Source organism: Poecilia formosa, unplaced genomic scaffold (assembly GCF_000485575.1).
Source record: "Poecilia formosa unplaced genomic scaffold, Poecilia_formosa-5.1.2 Scaffold48, whole genome shotgun sequence".
Taxonomy (NCBI): Eukaryota; Metazoa; Chordata; class Actinopteri; order Cyprinodontiformes; family Poeciliidae; genus Poecilia; species Poecilia formosa.
Window position 1 is genome coordinate 20,276 of NW_006799987.1, and position 25,009 is coordinate 45,284.

Genomic DNA, 25,009 nt, shown 5'->3' on the forward strand with positions numbered 1-25,009 from the left:
ATGCTTTTTCATAATTTTATGTGAATATGAAATATTCTGTTCTTCTAAGAGTCTGGGGGAACCATAAATCATTTGAGCTTGGGCCGCCAAACGGCTAGCTCCGGCCCTGTCGGTCTACAGTCACGATGCTTCTGTTTCGTCATAATGTTTATATTTCATCTTGTTACCGTCGTTTCCTCACAAAAGCCTGCAGCGAAGTTTAGTATTCAAGATGGCTGCGTGCATCATGTGGGACATTAACCTGAAGCAGCTGCAAATTACTCTGCAGCTGTCCTGCATTTTGATTCCAACTCACACTTTGATCACACAGCGGAGGAATTAGCAACGTTAGCGCTGCTCTGTCTTTAAAGAAAAACACACAAAAAGTGATTCTATCTCCTCTTAACAGCTAAAAGTGACTCCAGATTCTTCTTCCTTGTTGGAATTAGACGAGTTGAACTCATCAGATTCACAGCATCCAGCTTTGCTGTCATGTTTGCAACCAGAAGGCTTGATCTGCTCCTTCAGTGGGAAGATTTATTCTCTTTGAAGAGGCTGCGCTCAGACTCTGTTACAAAGCAGGGATTTGTGTTGGCTTGGAGGTTTGCACTCATCACATACAGAGGAGAAGCTTTGTAATAATAAAAATATATATATTACACAGATTGTTTAAAGGAACATGTTCTGAGCATAAAGGGAAGGCGTGAACACATTCCCATAAGGATATAAATCTACATTTATGAAGACAGCGAGGCGGGAATAATGTATTATATAATATATGTTGTATGAATAATATATTGCAGGCTTTAATGCGTTTTATTGATTTTATGTGGCAAAGTAGCACAAGCTTATGCTTCACATAGTTTTAAAATGGGATCTTTTCTGCTGGGAGGTGAACTGTCTCATACTTTTAGTTTTTCCTTCCACTCAACTTTCTATCCATCCATCTAGAGATCAGAAACAAATCCAGTGGATAACAAGATCAGCAGAAAAGATCACAATAAAGTGAAAGGAAATTACACATGGTTTTAAACTGAAAAGTGTGGCGTACATTTGTGTTCTTCCTCCCATCTGTATGTTCGTCTCTATCAGCTCTGCAAATCAGAAAGAATAAACTTTTCACCCATTGTTATTTACGATGTCAGAGGAAGAAATGTTCAAGTCACAGGCTTTTAATTAGGTTTAGGTCTGGACTTTGACTAAGCCATTTTAATCCATGAATATGAGTTTATTTGAGCTATTCAGTTGTAGCACTGGCTGAACGTTTAGGGCCCTTTTTCCAAACATCACAGTTTCTCCTTCCACCAAACTTTCCACTATAGTAGCTGGCCACCACATCTGGATGGACACTGGTGGTGAAAAAAATGTTAAGACAGAATGATGTTTGCCAGAAATTAGATTTTTAAAATGTATTTCTTTATAACTGGGTAAAATAAATTACTTGTTTGATGCAACTGAATTTATCATATTTATTCATGACTTATTTTCCATGTCTGTTGTGGAAGAGAAACTGATAGAATAACTGAAATGCTGCAGAACTAAGTTAGAATTTTATAACAAAATTTAGAAAATAAACCAGTGGCATAAAAAAATACGAGCAAAAACAAAATTTTGTACTGAAAACTTTTTGCAGTTTTCAAAACTCTTGAATACAAAACTAACTTACACGTAACTTATTAAAATAGAGAAGCTTGTTATAAATCAATCATTTCTTAATATTGTTTTTTTTTTTTCATTTATAAGATGGGAAAATGTGTTATTATAAAGAAATATTAAGACAAATAAACACATTTTGCTGAAAGTTAGTTTTGTCTTATTTCAAGTGTACCAAGATATTTTCTAAAGAAACCAGACAAAAAATACTTGGTAAGATTTTGTGTTTTTGCAGTGAAATCAATGTATTAATCCCCAGTTTTTTGTTGATTTGCATTGTTTTCATATAAAGCTGTTATACAAAATAACATTTGGAGTTTGTTCAGATAGATCTAAGGAATAATCTTGTAAAAACTAAATGATAAACATTAGTTGCATACATGAACAGGGTGGCTTCAAAGAGAGAAAATAAAATCATATTTTTGTCTTCCTGAACGATGAGTCAGCACTAATTATTAGTAGTTGCTGCATGAAGCCAGCAGTGAAACATGGCAGCTCTACATGAGGAAAATTAAGTAAACAAAAAAGTCTGCATTTATCTCAGTATTCATCTTCTATTTGCTCTGTCTGCTTCTTCCTGTTGAAATTATTGTGTTTATCTTGGTTATTTCTGTGTGGTTATTAAGCGTTTCTGTTTTCTGGCTGGTTTGAGCCTGGGAGAATAATTTTTCCCTCCTGAGGAAACGATGGGACTGTCAGCAGCTCTTCCTCTCTGTGTCTCCTGCTGCTCCTGCTTCACCTTTTCCTGACTCCAGATAATGCGCTGACAGCCCATTACCTCTTATCACACGCCGCCCTCCTTAATCACCGATGCTGCAGCCGCGTCATAATATCACATAATGAAACTGCAGTCCTTTTCTGATAGTTTTGTCACATTGTTAGAGCTCAGAAATGTTGCCTTTCCTTCTTTTTGATAACAATGTTTTCCTAACTTAAGAGGATTTGTGTTAAATATTAAGTGATTTTATTATTGGCACTGATGGGTTTTTTTCTTAGTTTGTGGAAATAATTTATAAGCTGTAGGTCTGCTCAATCTTTGATGTATTTTTTTAAATAATTTTTTTTCCTCTTATCTTTTTCGTGTTAAGTTTCAATAGATTCATCTTGATAATTGAATTTATTTTTCTCCTGTAGTTTCTCAAATTTACTGTAAAAAGATTACTTCAATTTGGTCTCAAATTTAGATTTTTATTAAAGTTGACCCATTGCCGTCCTTGAAAAGGTTAGGATAGATTTACGGGCTATTAAAAAACATTTATTACATTTTTCGCACAAAATCATTCTTGGATTATGAGCCTGATCTGATCACTTCTGCATATTTTGAGCTGTTTTAGGAGGTCCTGTCACCTTAAATGCAAATAGGCTGCTGCTGGCCACGCCTTACGCTCATGGCTGCAACTGTACATCTTTGAAAAGCAGAAGTGGAGCCTCCTGCACAGCCAGCATGAAAAGAGCAAATCATTTCTGGATGGCAAGTGAACAAAAAACAAACAAACACTTTTTCCCCCCAGCAGCCATTGTACAGAAACCAAACATGTTGGACTTCTGTTTAGGTTGCTAGGTAACGCCACAGTGTTGTGACTCTACAATAAGGAGGATTTTGAAAAGGCTTGTTTTCCAGACACATAAAAACTTATTGGCAGAAAATGTCTGGCTGTTTTTTAAGAGCTCTGGCTCATTTGAGAAACAAAAGGAAAGTACAAAAACGCAGAAAAAGTTTGCATAAAGGCCCCCTTTAATTTAGAAATCAATGCATTCAAATGTGTGTTGTTTTTCTACTGTTTGTGTTTATTATGTAAATGTTAAGGTTTTTCATAGAAGCATACAAATGTAATCTAAGTTCAGTTCAAAGTTTAAACAAAATAATTAAAAGAAAAAACACAAAACTGCCTCAAGATCAGAAGTTTGATTATATATTATACTTCAATCATGATCAGTTTTGGCATCAGTGATACTGGACCTGTATTTACTTGGTATTGGTACCAAAATATGCATTGTCAGAGTAAATGTTTTAAAACTCTTTTCATTCTAGTTAAATTATAATGGAAAAGTTAAACTGTTCAGTCTGACACAGATAGCCTTGAAACTCAGCGATTTGGGTCTTTGTTGTGAATCAGGAAGCTAAAGTCCATCAGAGCGCTAACATAGTTCATCCGCACTGTGAATATTGAAACAGATTGACTTCAGATGATCTGCTTCCATTTCTTTTCCCATTATGTTTTTAATAAACCAAATAAATCCATATTTACAAACATCTCCAGACGTGCAAAGCAGGAAGATGTTGATGCATCCGGGGGGTTTGTTTTCTCAGTCATCTGAAGGAGAGCAGAGCAGCAGATGCTCAGACGGGGAAATGCATTTGGATTCATGTTTGCACAAACAGGTTCTGGTTGTTCTGACATCTGGTTGTAACCCGTTTAGTTTATGTTGCAGTCTGTCATGATCAACTACGACCTTTCTTTAATTACAATGCTGCCTGCAGTTCACCATACCATACAAATGAGGTTTTTGCTTGTTTTCAACAGTCGCTTGCAATTGTTTACTAATTAGAAGGAAACTTAAAAAAGAAAGAGTCTTTTTTATAAAAGCATCTCCAAAAATAGGAGACGTACAATGGACCATGCCAAGAAAAAAGATTTTGAGAATAAACTCAATATTATGAGATTAAAGTTGAAATAATACAAAAACAAAGTTCCAATAATATAAGAATAAACTCATATGAGAGTGAAGTCATAATATTTTGAGATTAAAGTCACATTATTACAAGAATAAAGTCATAATGTTAAAACAAAGTTGAAAATAAGCTCATGAGAATAAAGTCATAATGTTACCAGAATAAAGTTTAAACATTATGACGTTATTCTTGCATTATCTTAACCTTTTTTCCGTATGAGTTTATTCTCGTAATATGATTTTATTCTTGTTGTATTTTACTGTGACCCTAATTCTGTGTTATAAGGATCAAATTTTGTAACAAACATTTAAATTATAGCTTCTAAAACACAAATAAAATGAGCTTAGAATTTGGTGTAGAATACAGTAAGTATCAGAATCACAGTGTATTATAATCTGAGTTTTTGACACCAAACTATTGTAAACAAATTGATCTCTCAGAAAAGGAAACTCAAGATTTGGAAAATCTCTAATAATTAGCCTTTAACTTGAAGACCACACACGAAAAGAAACTCCTCCATCTTGGTAAAATATCAGAAGTAAACAGTGTTTATGAATGCAGGCAGAACTTTTCCAGATGTGTCCAAAGTGACGTGTGAACTCGAACCTCCCAGCTGTTTATGCCGTATAAAACCATCACAGTTTGCCTCTCACTTACAACACATCCTGGCTACATTGCTGTAGGAAGCGACAAAGATTCATTGTTTATTCACCTGCTTTAAGTAAATGCAGAAAACATTGAACTATCTGAGATACGATATTCACACCAGCTGTGAGAACAATGATGACACTTCATACTAAAGCAACTGAATGGGACTGAATAATGCTTCAGAAAAATCACAAATCTCAGCTCTATGCTCCTACAAACACAACTTGTGAGGTGTTCTGTCAGATTAGAAACAAAACCCTCCAATAACTTAATTCAGATTGTTTATTTTTACGGTAAAAGTTATACATCCATTGTTTATATTCTAAAAACTGTTTCTGAAATGCATTTTTAGACGGTAAATCTAGGCAAAAACTCTGCTATTAAACCAAACAAAAGACCATCTAAACATTTTTAATGGCCGATTTTTGCCCAGGTCTCTAACTGTAATTTGTATTCTTGGTTGCAAACATCACGTTTGAATATCACAGTGTTTACATTTAAATACATTAATAAAATCAACTAACTTGTAAATTGATGATTTAATAAAATAAACAGAGAATGAGGGAGTAGCATTCTCATCAAATCCACTTTTTTGAGTTGTTAAATCTGTAAAATAAGATTTTTGCAACTTTTATGCTGTGAAACAAATTTTTACTAACACAACCTCAGTATCTTTGACTCATTACCAGCATGAAGTTCAAAACGAGCACAAAGACCAAAGAAGCTGGAAATCAAGATAACTAGGAAGTCAGAGTCAACAAAATACATGAATACTTCTGTTACTTTGGCAGAATCAAATGTTGTGGTTTAACTGCTAAATATCCTGTTTTCTCTGATTGGATTTGCTTTTCTTCATTTACTTCTGGATAAGTCAGATTTCAGTCGGATACCTTAAACTGAGGTCAACTGGTGACCAAAAGCCCAACATTTGTTTTATTTTCAGCTGGTGTGGTTCTCTTTCTCACTACTCTGTGTCAAACAAACCAAACTCTTTGAAAAAGATGTTCCCCTCCTCGACTGAGGTGGCGCTGCACCAAGAACCACTGGAGGAAACAACACAAAAACACTGAGCACAACTTCCTTCATCACAAAATGCAAACAAAAATGGAATGGCGTCAGATTGTAGCAAATATAGGATTTCTCTTTTGTCTTTGGTAAAAGACCACTAGTCATTTCTCCCACTAGCCTTAGACTTGTTTTGGTTGTATTTACCCAGAATGCCCTGCGCTGTCCTTCACAACCTGCTTCTGGAGTGGTTTCCGGTCCACTTGGTGTTCACATATCGATTCAAACCGCACCAGAGTTCACTTTATAGGTTGAGCAGAGTTCGATTATGCATTCATGCTACACCAAACAAACCTGACTTTACTGCATCTTAAACTTCTTGGGTATTTAAAAATGTTCTGAGAAATTAATAAAACGTTTCAGAACTCAAAGCAGATTCACGCCTATTCCTTACCTTTAATGATGGTCTGAGGAAGTAAATCTAGGCCTTTCAAGCAGCAAGAGAAGTCATATTTTCAGTTTTCAAACATGTGAAAGAAGGATCTGGTCAGTAAAACATGAAGAGGTTTGAATACTTTTCTAAGGTATTGCATATCCAGTTTTCTTTTCTGTTATTCTGGGCGCAGTAGACAATTTTCAAAGACCTGAGAGGAACTTTATCTAAGAATAATTTCAAACAAGGAATGCAATAAGGCTCTTCTTCTGTTTGTATTGTTGTGGAAACTCAACAGTGATAGAAAATTTTGATATAAAAATAGAAAGTTTAGCTGCTATATTTTATTCCAACTAAAGTTTTGACAATAAAAGTCATTTGCTTGAATTAGGACAAATCCAACAGATAGTACTGTGTCTTTATTGCAACATTTCTCATGTGTGAGTGAGTAAGCGATTCTCAGATTGAGTAAATAGGGCCGTACATCATTTTTAGATGAAAACTATTTCTGCAGATCTCTCACCTTCCTTCCTGAGAGAGAGAAGTCCATCTGGAAACCGGCCGTCTGTCAACACCACCTCCTCCTCCAGGACTCAGACGATTCTGAAACTCTCCGTGAACCTTCATGAATAATTCAGAGTCACATATAATGTTGGCAAATTATTTTATATAGTCAGGAAAGATTCATCTTAGAAACAGGAATTGGGTAGGGAGAAGCTAATGTGTTTATTATGCCAAGATAATAGCATGAAATAGAGGCCAGGGGTGGAGAATTTGGAGGAGTGTTTATACTTTATATTCATTGGAGAGTAGCATCTGAATGCCTCGTGGTCACATGATGGCAGATGTCTTCTCAATGCAATTTGTATGAGCCTGTTTGCATGCACGTGCGCACTCCAACTGTTGCGCGTTCACGCTTGTATGCGCTTGCATGTGCAGAGTTTAAGTGTTTAACGTGTGGATTTACTAACATTTGCAGCTGCTGGTGTCTGCTTTCATCACCGTTGCTAGGTTAAGAGAGGTCTGCAGGCTTCACAAAATATGTTCTTTAAATATTTTGCACAGAATCAATCTTAGATAATGAGATTTTATTTTGGTCAGCTTGAACTCCTTTCAGAATGAGCAGCTTTAGATGTCCTGTCACTTTAAATCCAAACAAGTTGCTGCTGGCCATGGCCCCCAATTCAACGTTTACACTTACATGCGGAAATTGCAACAAACAGATGTGCAATTATACAACTGTACATCTTTGAAAAGCAGAAGTGGAGCCTCCTGCACAACCAACAAGAATGCAGCAAGTGGTTTCTGGATGTAAGCTAACAACAAAACACTTGTCCTTTACAGCAGCCATTGTTACAGAGTCATATTATGAGAATAAAGTCATAATATGAGCATAAAGTCAAAGTATTACAAAAATAAGGTCATATTATGGGAATTAAGTCATAATATTATGACTTTGTTCTTGTAGTACTATGACTAAGAAACAGTCATAGTATTTTAGAATGGAATAGAATGGAATAGACTTTATTGATCCCCAAGGGGAAACTGCTCATTCGTTGACAAGCTACTCCATTTGAGGTATTAATTATCAATAACACAAATATAAACATGAGACAAAGTTTATAAAATATACACACACATATATATATATACACCTAAGAGTGACAAGATAGTTCAATATTACTAAATATAAATAAACATGCACATGCAAATTATTTTTATTAATTATTTCTAATTAATAAAAAGAATATGAGTGTAGAAAAAATTAGAATTAATTAGCTCAGACTTGGGCATTGTAAAGCCCAAAGCCCAATATCATATTATTTCTTGAAATATTTCAATATTGTTGAAATATTATTTTATTCTTGTAATTTTATCTTCTTATGTTTTATTCTTTCTCAATATTGCCCTAAAATGCCATCATACATTAAAATCAGCTGACCAAATGTCCTGGAACTCAATTTGGGTTGCTAGGTGATGGGTGGAATTCCACTCGGGTTGCTAGGTAACGGGCTGAGTTTCACTGGGGTTACTAGGTCGAGGGATTTGTGACTACATTCTGAAGGTTTCTGAAATGGCTCATTTTCCAGAAACCAAAAAACATTAAATTGTTACCAAAAACCAGGTGGGTGTTTTTTTAAGGTCTTTTGCTGTTTTAGAAGCAGCAGAAACCCAAATGGAAGTTTTAAAAAATGAGCATAATGTGAATTTTGCTTAATACAACCCCTTTAAGAGAGGAATTCAATAAACATTATGCAGGCTCTTCTCCGTGAGTGGCAGAAAACACCATTAAAGTGAAAAAAGATGGCTGCAGTATGCCTTCCTGAGCTCAGAAAAGGGAGAGGCCCATCTATACGTGGAGAACACTGGAGCTGTAATGACAATGCACGATCAAGTATAAAAGCGGCGTTTGAAGTCAAGGCCGACTGCTGCGTTGCAGAGCCGAGACAGAAACTCCATACAGATGTCAGTAGCGTAGCGTGTTCAGTCGCCTGGAAATAAAAGCTGCTCTCTGGTAATTTATTTATTTCCAGATGATCTCGGGTCGTACCTTACGACGCGATTTAAAGTCTGGTTAAAGCTTCTGTAGCCAGACACAGAAACAGACATTTTTCATGTTTGTTTTGCCTCCAAACAGAGAACATTTGTCTTATTTAACCAAAGGCCGTTTGAATCCCCTCCTCGATCTTTTAATATAATTCTCAAGGGCTGAAACCGGGACATTTGGGGATGATAATATATTCATATTGCGCTGAAAGAATGTGTCTCGTCTCTGGCTTTCGTAAATTGGGGTCAGATGATATCCATCACTCCAGGGAATGTGCTTAGAGCTGACAAAGTCGCATTTTTTTTCTTTTTTTTATTTATTTTGGAATTATAAAAATATATATATGTAATCTCCCAGGAGGCAGAGAGAAGGGGAAGAAATTAAATTGCCTCGTCGCCCTGTGAAGAATAAAAACCAATCTGAAAGCTCTCAGTTCACACGTTACAAAGATTACTGTGAATATTGATATAAGTATTAACAAATGCGCTGTCCTTTTGGAGTGTGACGCAGTGCAGCTCACTGATAAGGTTTTTTCACGTTGACAGAGCAGTTCAGACTGGTTCATGTGTAGTTCACGTATACAGCCATAAACCACATCACTACAGGCTTACACAGCTTTCAAAAGCTGAATAAATACAGATTATGTCATGTTTGGTGAGGTTGTAACAGAATCAAAGTGCAGATAGGAACTTTAAAAAAAAACTTGGTGTATTAAAAAATATTTAAAATTGTAACTAAAAGCAAAAAACAAAGAGTACTGAAGGAGGAACTGGGTATAGTCAGGGAAGAAACAAGCACTGAACAATGGCTGAGTTTCCTTTGACCATAAAATTGAGCAAATTAAAATCATGAAAATAAATTTGCTTAAAGAAAAGATGGTAATTTAAAAAAAGAAACTGTTTCTTTTTTGGAAATAGATGTGAGGTAGTTTTTCGGTTGTATCAAATGATGAGGAAACAACATAATAAGCTGTAAAGCTCAAAGCAGTTGATTTTATATAATACTGCCCCTATAAAGCTGCAGTATGCAACTTTAAAATAATATTTTTAACATATTTGTTGAAACTGTCACTATGTCAGGACAGTATGGCGTGACATAATATGTGGAAAAATAAAAATTGAGCTCCTCTGCTTTCTTCCAGAAACAACCAATAAGAGCCAGGCTTGTGTGTGTGCTCCTCATCCCTGAGCTTTTCATATTTTATCTGTCTCATAAACTGTTATGACATGGTGACAGTTTCAACAAATATGGAAAAACATTTTGTTTAAAGTGACATACTGTAGCTTTAAATGTTAAGGAGAAATGTTATTTTCTACACTATTAAGACCTTTTAAAAAGAGTTCTCAATATCTGCTTATAGGGGGAAATGTCAATTTAATGTCCTTTATTTGGTGCAGGAAATAGTTTTACTGTTGAAATGGCAACAATTATATAAGTGAAATAGATTTGTTTTGGTAATTATTTTAAAAAATAGAAAGTGAAAAAATTATGAAAAAATTGCATTCTATGAAATCAAGTTTGACTCATTTAGTCCTAAAATAATGTTCAATTTTACTCCAAATAGTAGCAGTTTGCCATCTATAAAATAAACACCATTCCACCTCAGGACCTGCAGACAGAAAGTCTAATAGGAGTTCATAAACAAATGTAGCTTTCATCAATAGAAGAAATTGGATTTTGAGACACAAATGTTCAAAACCAATTTTATCCTAAACTAAAACTGTTAATGCAGTTTAATTTACACACACACAGTCATGTTTTCATGACTTTACATTGACTTCCATTTATTTTCTACAGTCGAACCCTTAACCTACCCAAACACTAACATCACATATCTAACCCATACCCTAAAAGTAATCATCAGACCTAACCCCCAGTCCAAAAACAGCATTTCAAACAAAATGTCCCCATAAGGAGCAGTGGTCCCCACAACCCCACATTGGAGACAGAGATAGGTCCCCACGAAGATATAAAAACACACACACACCTACACACACACACACACACACACACACACGCACACACACACATACACACACACACACACACACACCTGCACAATGGTACAGATTGGTTAATCCATCATCCTTTGTGGTTTCAAATCATAAATGGTATGTAACATGTTGCCAGATAAACTATTTGAAAGTTTTTTTTTAGTGTTGCTGAGTAGTAGATTCTGTCAGTGCATCCCAAAATCTACTTCCTGTCTTGCTTCAAAAAAACTCTCAAACACAAATACAACAAAGTGGACCCATTGTGATGACTTACAATTCATTTTTCTTTGCAATATCTAAGGCGATTTAATACATTTTACAGCATTTAAGTTTTTACTCACATTTCTGAAATTATAAGCTGATTGGAACCAGAAGCTGGCCAAAAAGATTCAGGTGGGATTTTCTGTCCAAACTGTCATTGCTACTAATAATGCCCTCCAACATGGGAGGCTTTATATTTTGTTTGGCTTAATTAAAAAATTCCCAGTCTTGTTTCCCTAAAAATCCCTTCCAGTTACACAAGTCCACATTCAAAGCAGTGGGAAGAGGAAATAATGAGGTATGTGGACAGAAATCTAGTCAGAGGAACTTCAGAAACAAGTCTTAGTGTCGCTTTTTGCTGTTAATTTCACACTGACCACTTCAGTGGAAATCCAACACAACTTAAATGACATGATGGTCAATGTGTGGGTGAGCAGTGTGTGTGTCAGAGAGGGCACTGTGTTTATTTACACTCTGCAACAATAACCTAATGTGATTAATTCAAAATGGTATACACAGTATTAGTCAGAGCTGAACAGCTCATTTCAATAGGAACGTAATCAGTCTGCAGACTGGAGGGAAACAGGCAGGTAATTTAAAATGAAAATACTGTCTAGATGGTTAAAAGAGAATAACAGAATAGATGATTGTAAATATAGTTTAGTCACAATGCAGCAACTACATAAAAATAAGGCAGTTATATTCTAATGTTCACGAAGCATATTTTAAGTTTTAATGCCCAAAATTATATACAATTATATTAAAGAAAAAAATTTGTTTTTGCCTTCAGTCAGATTGTAAATTAATTAGCAATAGTTAAATTTAGTGCTTTAGCATTAGCTTCCATTAAATATTGTGTTGTTGTAGCACCTTTGTGTTAGCAGAACTAATGTTTATGATTAGTGCTTTAGAGTTAGCATTGCTAACTTTCTAGTTAGTGGCATCCACCACCATTTATCAGTGATTGTTAATTTACTATTAGAATATAGTTAGGTACAATGTAAATTACTGAAGGCACACACAAAAACTAAACTATTTAGATTATTTTATTTCAAAATATTTTAACTTTTAACGTCTTAACTTGTATCAGAATACATTATAGATAATCAGGTTCTACATTAATTAGCAATGCTGGGCACACTTCCCCTAATCCACTAATAGCAGAGCTAATTTTCATCTTAGCACTTTAGCATTTTTGCTAACTTTGAAGGTGTTTAGCGCACTTAGATTGCCCTAAATTCATTTTTCAGAAAAATTGTAAAGCACTAATTTGCTTGGCTGTTTTGTAAACTTTCAGTTGAATAAAGTTCAACATCTATGTTGAAGTTTTGGTTATGAACTGTTAATAATTCTTTAAGTAGTTATATGTATATATTCTTGCTCTTATTTTGAAGTGGGTGAAAATAGTCAAGTTTCCTCTTTTTTCTAATTGAATTGAATTACTAAGACTTTATTATTGTATTATGACTTTATTCTATGGCCCTAATACTTTATAAGGTCTGTGGAGTGAACACCTTCGCTTTCATGAACCAAATCAAACTAACAGATTCTTTGGAGGCATTTTTATCGCCCTTAACCAGCATTTGTGGTATAAATATGCCACCTCAGCATTTTTTATGTCTGCAACAACATTTATGCTTTTACATACACCCAGCTAAGTTCAGCATATGATTCAACATCTTGTAAAACCACCTTGAGCAGCAATAGCTGTCAGTAGTAATCTTCTGCATGACTCTAGCAATCTCTCACATTTGACCCACTAATTTTAACACACTGAGGTTTCTGCACAGAGCATTTTCATCTTTGTGCAACTGCAATGCCTTTATTCAAACCTTTTTCAGACATCCAGCTGCTGTGTTTGGGATTATTGTCCTGTGGATGACCCAGCGGGGTCAAGGTTCAGCTGTCAGTCAGATGGCCTCACCTTTGACTCTAAAATACTTTACAGAGACGTTCCTGGTCGGCTCAATGTCTGCAAGGTGCTCTGTTCCTGAGGCTGCAAAACAAACCCCAATCATCATCATAATTTGTGCCTGACAGTTGGCTTAATGTTTTTCCGCTGATGTGATGTTTGTTTTTCTCTAAACATGACATTTTTCAGTGCGGAGCACCTCAGATAACATCAATGATGAAGCGTACTGACGTGTCTAGAAATCATTATTTATGTTGAGCCTTCCCAGACATTTCGTGCATAAACTAGATTGCTTCGTCCTTCCCCAGACAACCCTGGAAAAACTATGAAGATAAATAAGAAAAAAATATATTTAAATATGAAATCAGATGTCAAATCAGTTGAGAATGTAAGTGTTTATCAAAGTGTTTCTTATACAAATCATTTGGCAAACAAAAATAAAAACTAACACTGGAACAATTTGGTGTTTCTTTCAGAGGTTGATTTTGTTTATAGCATTATGGTGCAAAACAGTCAAACAAAAGGCTACAATGAAAGTAAACACCAACATTAATTGGCAAATTGCATCAACTGGATGCCATTAAAATATATTAAACACCAAAATACCATATTGTTTCCAGGTAAGCACTTAAAAAGAAATCAAACGCAGAACAATGTTTTAAGTAGCACAGATAGAACAACACGTCACAGGAAGTGTGTCAAAGAAAAGTACAATAAGTAGCATCAAAACATTTTCTACGGAAGGAGAAAGCAGGTAAAAATATCCTCATCTGACACCTTTAGAGATTTGGTTTTGATAGTTAAACTGTATTTACTCAGGGTGTTTGGAGGTTAATGATTAACTGATTTACTTTGTTTGGTGAAATCTTACTTAAAAATTGTGAAATTAATCTCAAAAGTCAAAAATTTGCAAGAAAAAAAATCAGAAATTTGTCAAATTAATCTCAGAAAATTCCTAGAAAAAAAAACACAAAAATCTGAGTTTGAAATGTTGAAAATCTGCTAAAACAACTCAGAAGTCTTGAGATCAATCTTAGAAATTCTAAAAAAAAGTGAAGAATGAGTTTGAAAAGTCAAAAATTAATGTCAAAATTTTTTTTGACTTCAGAAATTTTCTTTTTTTGAAAAGATATATTTTAAAGGAGGGGTAAAGTTCTGCCACAAAACTCAAAAATTTAGATTAATCTCAAAACTTTCCTAGAAATTTCTGAATTTGAAAAGTTAAAAATATGATAGCATAAACTAACAAATTTTGAGAGGTCAGAAAATTTATAGGAAATTTCTGATTAAAAGTTTAAAATTTTCTATTTTTGAAACTCAGCAATTTCCACTTTTTTCCCTCAAGATTTTCTGAGATTCTTGTAGCAAATCTCAGAAATGTCCTTGTTTTTTGGCAGAAATTCACCAATCTTTTTTATTTTTTACTTTTCTCTTTATTGTGACCCTAATATGCAGTTATACAAGTCTGAGAACAAAGTCAGAATTATTGTTATTGCTTTATTTTTTCAGTTGCCCTAAACCTCTTCTGTACCAAATGATTCAAAAGGCATTCAAGGATTTCATTACATTTTGGGTCGATTATTACATAATGCTGTTTTAATGATGTTTTATTACATTTTAAAGCCCAATTTTCACAGCCTGGAGCAGCGATGTCACTTGAACTAACAACTGTGCATAACGTTCTCCAAAGACCTCTGCGTCCTCACTAACTCTGATTACAGACAAACGGCTGGAAATAAAAGGGGAAGGAGGGAACGCAATGCGTTTCAGAGTAAGGAGGTAAGAGCCAGGCTGGCTGGTGTCTCGACTGAGCCGTTTCAACCCAACCAGAGGATTTGTCAATCATAATTGATCTTTGGTAGCCGGGGTAGTGGGAGGTGAGGGTAAGTCTGAAGCAGAGCGTCTTCCCTGGAGGCTACAAGCTTTTTAAGGGGCCGAGCCCTGGAGGGCTGCTACTCCCCTTCCCTCGCCTCAAGATCAAACCCAATTCTCCCGCCTCTCCTCCTCAAAATTCCTCTTCATTAGAGTCTGTGCTAAAAGAAACCTCTTAACAGCTGGAAATAACTGCGCATTAGGAAGCATACGGACAAAGCTCTATTCAGGATTGGGCTTGAAATCACAGGAGGGCACGGCGGAAAAGACGCTGCCAGGCAATGTTTTCACTTTTATCTGCACATTAAAATTCTCTCTGTTTTCCAGTGTGAAACGTCTTGTGCAAATGCATCTGCGTCTCCTTTTGTTAGGCTTTAAAAAAACTTATTATCATATATCTTACACTGTGTTATTATGTCAAAGAGAAACCCAGTCAAAGAGCTTTTTGCTCCTCGTTCACAATGCGCCCAGCAGAGTGAGGACGCACTTAGACATGGAGTCATTTCAATGCATCCAGTTATTGTGCTTGTTCCAATCTTCTCTCCCTCCCAAAACCCATTAGGTGTGAGAATCTGTATAATTTACATAGCATTCGAGATGCAGGGCCTTGCTAATAGCTGGGTAGTCAAAGCATTTGCTCTCCTTGGGATGAAACTTCTCCGAAGGCATTTGAGGTTTAAATAGTTTAAAATTGGAGGCAAGTCTTCGCTGTTAGTGTTTCGGTTGAATTGGGAGAGCAGGACATCTATTATTTGATATAAAGCATTAATAATATAGCATTTCAGTGTTTCTGAGGCGATTTTACAGCACCCCACAGGACTTACTAGCAACCCTGATAAAGATGCATAAAAAAGCATAAAGATAAATTCATTATTTATTGCAGTTGCATCGTCTCATACTGGAAAAAAAAACGTTGCAACTTTTTATTGAAAAACGTCTACTCAACAGTCAAAAGTTTAGAAATATTTGTTGGTTTTTTTATCCCAAAATCACAAGTGCAACCTGACAATTTCAGTTTCTTTGCTAATTACCATTTATTGATGGAACTTAATTAAACTTTTAATTGAGAAAATAAGCAATATTTTAAATTCAAAAGCTCTTTTTGTTGCTAGATAATTGAATAAATAAGTACATGAGCTCTGCAACAAAGATATTTATTGCTTTAATGTCTCTTTTTATGCTTTTATTTTGAAATGGGTGAAGATTGTTAATTGAAATTATGCCAAAATTAAATTAAATTAATGTTTAGATTTATATTTATCTTCTGATAAATATTGTGTTGGTGTACTACTGTAGCTATGAATGTTTATGATTTAGCTAATGTTTTACTTAGCGTTGCTTCAATCATGTTCATAGAACAAAGTTAACACAAAATATGGGAACCAAATATATGTTTATGATTAGCACTAAGAAGCATTAGCTTCTGCTAAACACTGTGCTGGTGTAGTAATTTAGCGATAAATGGTAAACGGACTGAATTTATATAGTGCTTTTCCAATCATTTTGACCACTCAAAGAACTTTACACTAGAGTCACATTCACTCACAAATGCTCACACATTTATACACCGATACTTCGGGCAATTTGGGGCTAAGTGCACATTGAAATGTGGCAGGAAGAAGCTGGAATTGAACCTACAACCTTCTGATTGCAAGACGACTATGCTACCCACAGAGCCAGGGTCGCCCTAACAGCACAGCTAACGTTTTAGTTAGCAGTGCCCACATCTGTCTTTTGGAAATTCCTCTGTGGAGCTTCAACTCTAACAGTAAAAAGTCAATAGAAAATAATGAAATAATAATGAAATTTAAATTAGTAGGTGGCGCTAAATAAGATGTATGACAGGTGTCTGTACAAGCTTTAACCCAACCTCTCCCAGAATCCATTTGAAACTGTCAGCAGATTATGTTCTGTTAATCAGGGTGTTAAATAAACTATCCAGTCTAATGCGGATAAAGTCTGGCACTGGTTGAGGTTTATTTACCCCTCAACCAGTTTGGGTTGCATCCAACCAGTTTGCTTATTTTAATCTAAAACTTTAATCGTTGCTTTTGAATTTGGGAATCTAAAAGCTTTTTTGGCTCGTCAGTGAAAAGCGTTAATAGAAGCCTGGATGGGAGTTTTCATGTGTTTTTGCAGTGCGAGTCATGAAAAGGGCTCAAGTTAATATTGAAGCACCGAAAAAAAAAAAAAACAAGTAAAAAAATAACCCTGTTTCGTTCCTGCTCCCTTCATATTCCCCAAGCGAAATGACCACTGGCAGAGACCGCAGAGTGCGTGTTTTGTGAAAGAGTAATAGTGTTGCAGCATAAAGAGCGTTGCCCCTCCTCAGCCTCTCCTTCTGGTTAATTTCCTCAGAGCCTGCAGGGCTAGCCAGTAGGGGGATTTGACAGAGGACTTCTGACAATCCAGAGGAGAGCTGACACCAAGAGTGCAAGTCTGCCCATCACTTGCGGCCAGATTGGAAGATGCTCAGCATGCAGAGAGCAGATGAGACGAGCAGAGGAGCCAGGAGGGCTGTCCTTGCAGAGCGAGCTAAACTTGAAAAGTCTGGGAAGGGCACAGTGCCACTCAGAGGCCAAAACTCACACTCCAGCCCAGATCCCTGCCACAGAAATCTGAGTCACTTTCTATCCATTTTTTGATTGTTTAGAAATCCGAAACTTTCTGTAAGAGCCGAGTAGCTGGATGTGCAGAGACTTTTTGAAAATAAATGCAGTTCTATCAAACATGAGGTATAATATAGGTAGACTGAGTGTCTCTTAGCTTTTATGGAGTTCCATTTGTAACGTAGCGCCAATTTGCCAAGACTTAAACTCTCATGACACATTTCAGAAGAATTCAGGCTTTACTTTAACAGACAAGAAGAAAAAAAAGAGGGACTAAATTATTACCCAGCTATTTTCTACACCTAAATGTAGAAGACAGACATTCCTGCCACCAATTTAACGCCATCAATGCTAAAGGTTATTCTGCAAAATTCACATTTTTTTTACTTCCATTTGGGTTTCTACTGCTTCTAGAAACAGCATTTACAAAAACCATTATTGTAATAAGTGAATGTTGTTTTAGTGTGAGCCATTTCAAAAACCTTCAGAACATAACATCACAAATCAGCAGGCGCTACTCCGTTACCTAGCAACCCCAACAGAGTTCCACCCATCACCTAGCAACCACAGCTGAGTTCCAACTAGTTTTACTGCTGTATAATGGCTGCTGGAAATGACAAATGTTTTGTTGCCAACTTATAATCCAGAAAACACTTGCTGCATTCTTGTTAGTTGTGCAGGGGGCTCTACGTCTGCTTTTCTTTTCTTTTTTTTTTTAAACTAATTTTAAACCATTACGGCAATATGTTCATATTTTTTTGGTGTCTGGAAAATGAGCCGTTTCAAAAATCTCCAGAATGTAAAGTCACAAATCAGCAGGAACTGCCCGGTTACCTAGCAACCCCAGCAAAGCCCAGCCTGTCACCTAGCAACAAGGGCTGAGTTCCAGCACATTTGGTCAACTGGTTTTTACCGCTGTATAATGGCTGCTGAAAATTTGTTGTCGACTTATAATTCAGAAAACACTTGCTGCATTTTTGTTGGTTGTGAAGGAGACTATATGTTTGCTTTTCTTTCTTTTTTTTTATTTTTTATTTTTTTACTTATTTTAAGTTTTATATATTTTGTAACTTATTTAAAAAGTGGCAGCACCCCACCTCTTTATTCAGGGCATTATGGGTAAATACAACCAAAACAACATACTATACATATATAAGTTATTTTAAGTTTTTATAGATCTACTTTGCTTTTCAGAGATCTACAGTTGTATACTTGCACATCTGTTTGCAGCCATTTTCACGTGAGACTAAACATTGAGTTGAGGGGCGGTAGCCAGCAGCAGCTTATTTGGATTCAAAGTGTCAGGACGCTCTAAAACAGCTCATTCCAAAAGGTGCACAATAAAATCTCATTAACTAAGAATGATTTTGTAATAAACATGTTTTATATACCCCATAGGTCTATACTAACACGTTCAGCGAAGCATAATAGGTCACCTTTAAATCCCAACATGAGTACTCCCGACTCTCAGTAAGCCAGGTTATTGAGACAGATGCAAAGCACAGAGAGAGAGAGAGAGAGAGAGAGAGAGAAGAGAGGAAAGTAGCTTCAAACAACAGCGCGACGAGCTGCTGAGGGTCTCCGAGCAAGCAGGGGGAAAATGCGTCACTCAAGTTGTTGAGTCTGATGAATTTTAACTGCTGCATTCAAGCATGACAGATCAGACTGCGAGGGAAGGAGATGTTACAAATCCTGCAAAGGGAAGAAAAATCTTGACAGTAAGTTGAAGGAATATTTCTGTCATGAAGATGTGTTCGGTATTCAGTGAACAAGCAGCAGAAACATGCATCAAAAAGCAAAGAAAGAGAGCCATCTCCGTGACAGCTGTGACTGCAGGGTCGCTGCACAATGTAGTATAAAACAACACGTGCAAATGAAGGGCGGGGCCAGTTTCCTTATAACATGTAATCTGACATCAATATATACTTCAAAAACAACATGCAATCAGTTGATATAGAACATTATTTCCAAATGTGTTTTATTCAGCTCAGTCAATAAGAAACAATTATAATAATAAACTAATTATTTGTATTAAAACACACAAAGAGAATAATATATATATTAAAATAATAGACCTTTGACTTTATCAGCCCACATAAACTAAGTCACAATCATTTGTTTTGGTAATTACAGCAACAAAAATGCTAATAAAAATGGGTTTGTTTTGATAAAAAGCAGCTTCTCATTTACTAGGATCTGAAAACAATTCTTAGCTAATATCACATTTTCATTTTTAAATAGCTTCATGTATTCACCCTGTTCTGAACTTATATTGATATTTTAGCCGATTAAGCTACAAGTTGACATTAGATTTACGTTTTAACATCAGACCTTGCTCTAGCCAGATGTAAAAGACAATGTTCCTCAGATTTTAGCTTCTTTTGTTCTGTGTCCAACTTAGAACAGAAATGTGGTTGTTTATTAGACTTTTGATCAGATTTGTTTGAAATATTTGACTGTTTCGTGTGCTTACAGGTTTAATAGCAGAACAGTTAGATCTTCCATCGCCTGTTGAACCAGATTTGTGTTTTGGCCTAGAGGCAGACACTCTGTGTACTAACATTAGACCTCAACTTTCCTTCCAGATAAAGCTCTGTGTTTGAAAGACTTGGCGTGAATCTCTGAGTTCTTTCTGCCGGACGCAGATCAGAGAGATCAGAGAGATTCTGCTACTGTGAGAAACTCAAACTGAACCATATGGGTCGAGTGAGTGAGCAGCCAGCTATTGTTCTGGACTCAATCACTGCTGATCCTGGGTTTGTTCTCCAAACAATTAAGAGTCCTTCATGTTAAGGTTTGATGACTGGAGATACAGCTACATGGGTACAACCAGACGTTTGTGTCCAAAAGACAGCATGTTGCTACAACTACAACAAGGTGGCCCTAAAAATATTTGTTTCTTACGATGTCTTGACGTCACACTCAGCTACAGTCTTCAATAATCCTTTTCTTTTTTTCTCCTGGTGATTGAAGTTTACATCCAGAGCTGTTAGCAAAAATGCTAGCATTTGATACGAATTGTTGACAGCATATTTTCATGCATTTCCAGGTAAACAATGGCTGTAAAAACACAGTCATTTTCCTGGTTCATACACGTAAATAAAATCAAACTGTAGTTTGATTTAGATATGAAGACAAAACTAACTAAGAAGTAACTTTTCAAGATAAATAAGCTTATTTTATCCGTTAATTCTTGAATATTGATCAAAAGTTCTGGTTCCATTGGTTCCAGACATTTTAACTTGAACATTGTTCCTGTGTTGTAATTTTTAAAAGGCCGACAACAGAACAACTCAAAAATTACTGACTCCACAAACTCCTTTAACTTGCTGAAGTTACTCGTCTTTTTAAAAGTGTACCAAGATATTTTGCAGTAGAAACTAAGGCTGGCCAATAAATCAATAACAAAATATATCCGAAAAAACAATTTTGTTCACTGACATAGATCCAAAACCGCACAGCATTCTGGGAAATGTAGGCAGAGGAAAGGTTTTAACTGCTCAACTTCTCACAGCCAGGAAAGAAAAGTAGGTGACATCAACTAACTCACTCACTCTTTGGTTACCTAGCAACTCACTCACTCTTTGGTTACCTAGCAACAATCTGTTGAGTAACTTGCGCAGCAGCAGTTTAAGGTTTCTCCACCGTGCCTCGTAACTGTTTAAAAATAAAAAAGAACAGTGTGGAGAGAAAACTGTGGATGAAACAGGGTCGATCATATGGCTAGTTTGTCAGTATTTCAGATATTTAAAACAAAAAAAAAAAAACTAATATGAAATGTTTGTATCATGACACGTTTTTCAGCCATATTGTCCAGCCTTTCTAGAAACTAGACAAAAATACTCGGGAAAATTGTGTTTTTGCAGTGTAGACATTATAAAACAGGATAAAACTCATCCATAAAATTACACAGAACCTTTAGAAGAAACATGTTGTAGTTACTCCTTTTTCAATTAGTCAGAAACGATCTGTGAAAACGTTAATTTGAAAAAAATGTCTACTAATTTAAGAAGTCTGTACACACTAAGTATGTATCATTTATCAGTGTTTTATGACGGTAATCCTTTTTTTAACTGCTGCCGAGTTTGTTTAGGTAACAGCCCCTTCGGGTCCTGAAGATGTCCGTCCCTCTCTCTGTTCTGACTCTTTGTTTTCACACACGGCTTCAAGGTGAGGCGGCTGGAAGGCAAATAATGATGCGTGGGAGTGAGTGTGTGTCCAGGGCAGCTCCGGCCGCCTGTTTCTTCGAATAACGGTGGCCGTGTCCGGCTTCTGATTAATTAAACATCCCCTGGGGGGTCACGGAGTCGTGGAAGGCGATGTAATTTATCATCTGGCTCATGCGTAATGGAGTGTGGCCCACTGCAGAGTCTCTCATTAAAAGTGATAAACTCAGTTGTTGCATCCAAGGCCTCTTCACAATGCAGCGTGGCTGGATGGGAACAGGTCAGGAATGAGCTTTCTCTGAGAACAGATCTAATTATTATCAGCCGCTTCACACCTTGAAATAAACGGAACAAAACCGACTCGATCATTTGAACTCAAAAAAGTTTAGGGAAACTTTTACAATCAGTCACAGATGTCAGGAAAGTTCATAAAAGCTATTTAATCAACACTATGTTACATTTGTTTTAGACATTTTAAGTGTTTGGAATGAATTTAAACTAGATTATTTTGGTGTAATATTATTACCTGGGTGGGTATAAGTACATTTACTTGAGCAACTTCTTAGAAGTAGTTTTACTACTTATTATTATTATTATTATTATAAGCTACTCCTATTTGGGTAACATTTCTAACTACGGCTGCAGCTAACAATTATTGGCACATTTTGCAGATTGTTAATTTCACCACTTAATCTTATTTTATTGAATATTAGGCATACATGGATATAAAAATAGACAAATAAGTCAATTTTATTGCTTAAAATCCAATAATGGCATTTTTTTAGTGAACGTTTGTAAAGGATGAATCTACAGCTAAAATAAATACTTCTGATATCAACTTGTGAAACATGCAAAAGGTTTTCACTGTTTTTCACATGCAGATGGAAAATATGTTTCCATCTGCCCTTTAGCGCATTAGCTCTTTTCTAGAAAGCCAAAAACTTCCTCAAGCTTGAGGAAAAACCTGTTTTTGCTCAATTATTTAGAATTTTGCCATTCCCATCATCCTTTTCTAATCCACCGCTTCAAAATGTGAGTAGGCCTGCCACAATAACAAACGTTGCTGGACGACAAATTGTCCCAGAAGTTAATGTGATAAATTATAATATTGTTATTTTGAGACCATTTTCAAGCAACATAATGGTAATAATGCCCTAATAATGCAAGAACACATTCTCAAGATCAATAAACTTTAAATTCTAATAAACATTTAATACTGGAACTGGAAAATATCCAAAACAAATGAAATTAAATACGAAACAAAATTTCCTTCCAAAACAGAAGAAAAAGATAGTTGAGACCAATAAACCAGACTTAAAACTTTTATCATCCAGTTTTTGGTAGAAAGACAGAAAAGAGAAAAACAATAAATAATGCAAATGGAAATTACTGAGCTTGTTTTAATTTATTATGTGATTAATTGGTTAAACAAACTTCCAGAAGGGGTAAACCCCAAGTTTATACTTAAAACCCACCTGTTTAGAGCTGCTTTTGAAACATAATCAATGAAATATTAATCAATGTGTAACGACGGCAAAACGCAATGCTTCAATTGTCGTGTTTTTATGATGTAAAGCACTTTGAACTGCCTTGCTGCTGAAATGTGCTAGAAAAATAAAATCTGACCGATGCAAAAAGAAAAACGTTGATGGAAACACGGTTACAGTCCCTGAGCCTTTTTAAGTGGAATGAGGAGATTCTCTGGACAAAAACAAAATAATTACTTAAACTAGACACCTAAAAATAACTTGAATTAGGTAAACCAGACAGATAAAGAGAGGCACAAACGTTATCACAGCTATACAAGGTTTCTGACATCAAATGAAGCTGCATCACAATTTCTGTTCTCATCTCATAAACCAACGCTGAAGACAAATAACTAGAAATGGAAAACCGAAGCAGTTTTAGTGTTGCTCCATTTTCTCAGCGTAAAGGGAGGAAAATGTAAATAAGACGAGTCTAGTTGGGAATACGGCCGAATCAAAATATAGCACTTGTGAGCGCAGGGAGAAGGGAAGCGAACAGATGTAAAAACCCGACACTAGCTAACTTTGAACAGAATGCAAATATGACTTAATCAAGTCATGAATATGCAAATCGGCATAATCGAGCAGCATTCAATAAGTTTCCAAACAGGTTTCAGCATCTTTTTCTCTAAAAGCCGTTGGCAGCAGTGATCCTGCCGCAGGACTCAACAGAACCTCATCTGATCCTTTATTTCCAGGAGAAAAGGATTTACTAATATTACATTTTAACATCATACCAAGAGATTTTAGGGAACATTTTGATTAGTTTTCCCACTTATTTTAATGTATAAATTGACACGTTCTGGTCCACAAACACCAAATTTTTAAGTTACTCAACTATATATAATTGTTTGGCCGCAGTGAATACTTTGTACAACTCATTTTGATGGTAGGAAGATTAAGATGAGCCTCTCAAATTCTCTTTTCCTGACTAAATAAATGTACTTGGAAGGATTTTGAGCGTTCTGAATGAAGATAACTGAACTTTTCTTACCCTGTAAATGTTTCACCTCATAAAAAACATTTCGTTCTGAAACTGAGGCTGGAGGTTCTGCAGGTCTTAATCAGGAACAAATGAACTGGCATGTGTTTACATTTGCATTTCTATCATATATTTTATTCATATTGTCTATATTATATTTTGAGTCGCAATATTTATTGTATAACATTTGCATATACTTATATTTGAAAGTTCTTTTTAGATTGATAGGAAACGCGTTGTTAATGTTTTAAGGTTTATTTGGTACAAGTTAAAATAAACGTTGAACATAAGCGATGGCCCTGCTCTCTCTCTTCCCTGTTGGTGTGTTGACAGTAGCTGCGTTTCCACTGCAAATGTGCACAAAACTTTTTTTAATATTCTGCTAATGTCTTAAAAATACTTTTTTTTTTCATTAATTGAGAAATTTAATTAAAATCACATGTAAATAAGACACTTTACGCAATATGTCATTAAAAATTAAGGATGTAAACGCTTACCTGAGATATATTCATAATTCAGTCACGGCGCAAACGCTCATCATTTATCAGCCTTTTGAGGAAATTGTAGTCGGCCATTTTACAAAAGAGTTTTGGATTCAACACGTTAAAATTACACAAAACTTTTTATGAATTGTAATTTGCACAATTTTGTGGTTAAAGAAAATGCAGCTAATGCTAACTCAGTATCTGAAAGCATGCCCAACATGGACTAAACAGCTTCATTCTCTTCGTCTGCTGTCATTGCATT

At 35.7% G+C, this 25,009-nt stretch overlaps 1 long non-coding RNA gene across 1 annotated transcript in view; it reads right to left on the reverse strand.

Moving 5' to 3' along the window:
- Positions 1-3,399: 3,399 nt before the first annotated feature.
- The window catches only part of LOC103138205 (uncharacterized), a 37,968-nt gene continuing 16,358 nt past the window's right edge, over positions 3,400-25,009 (reverse strand). The window contains exons 3-4 of the long non-coding RNA XR_476264.2: positions 6,916-7,013; positions 3,400-3,947 (exon numbers count right to left, since the gene is read on the reverse strand). This is a non-coding gene — a long non-coding RNA (uncharacterized LOC103138205). The remainder of the gene's footprint in view (positions 3,948-6,915; positions 7,014-25,009) is intronic.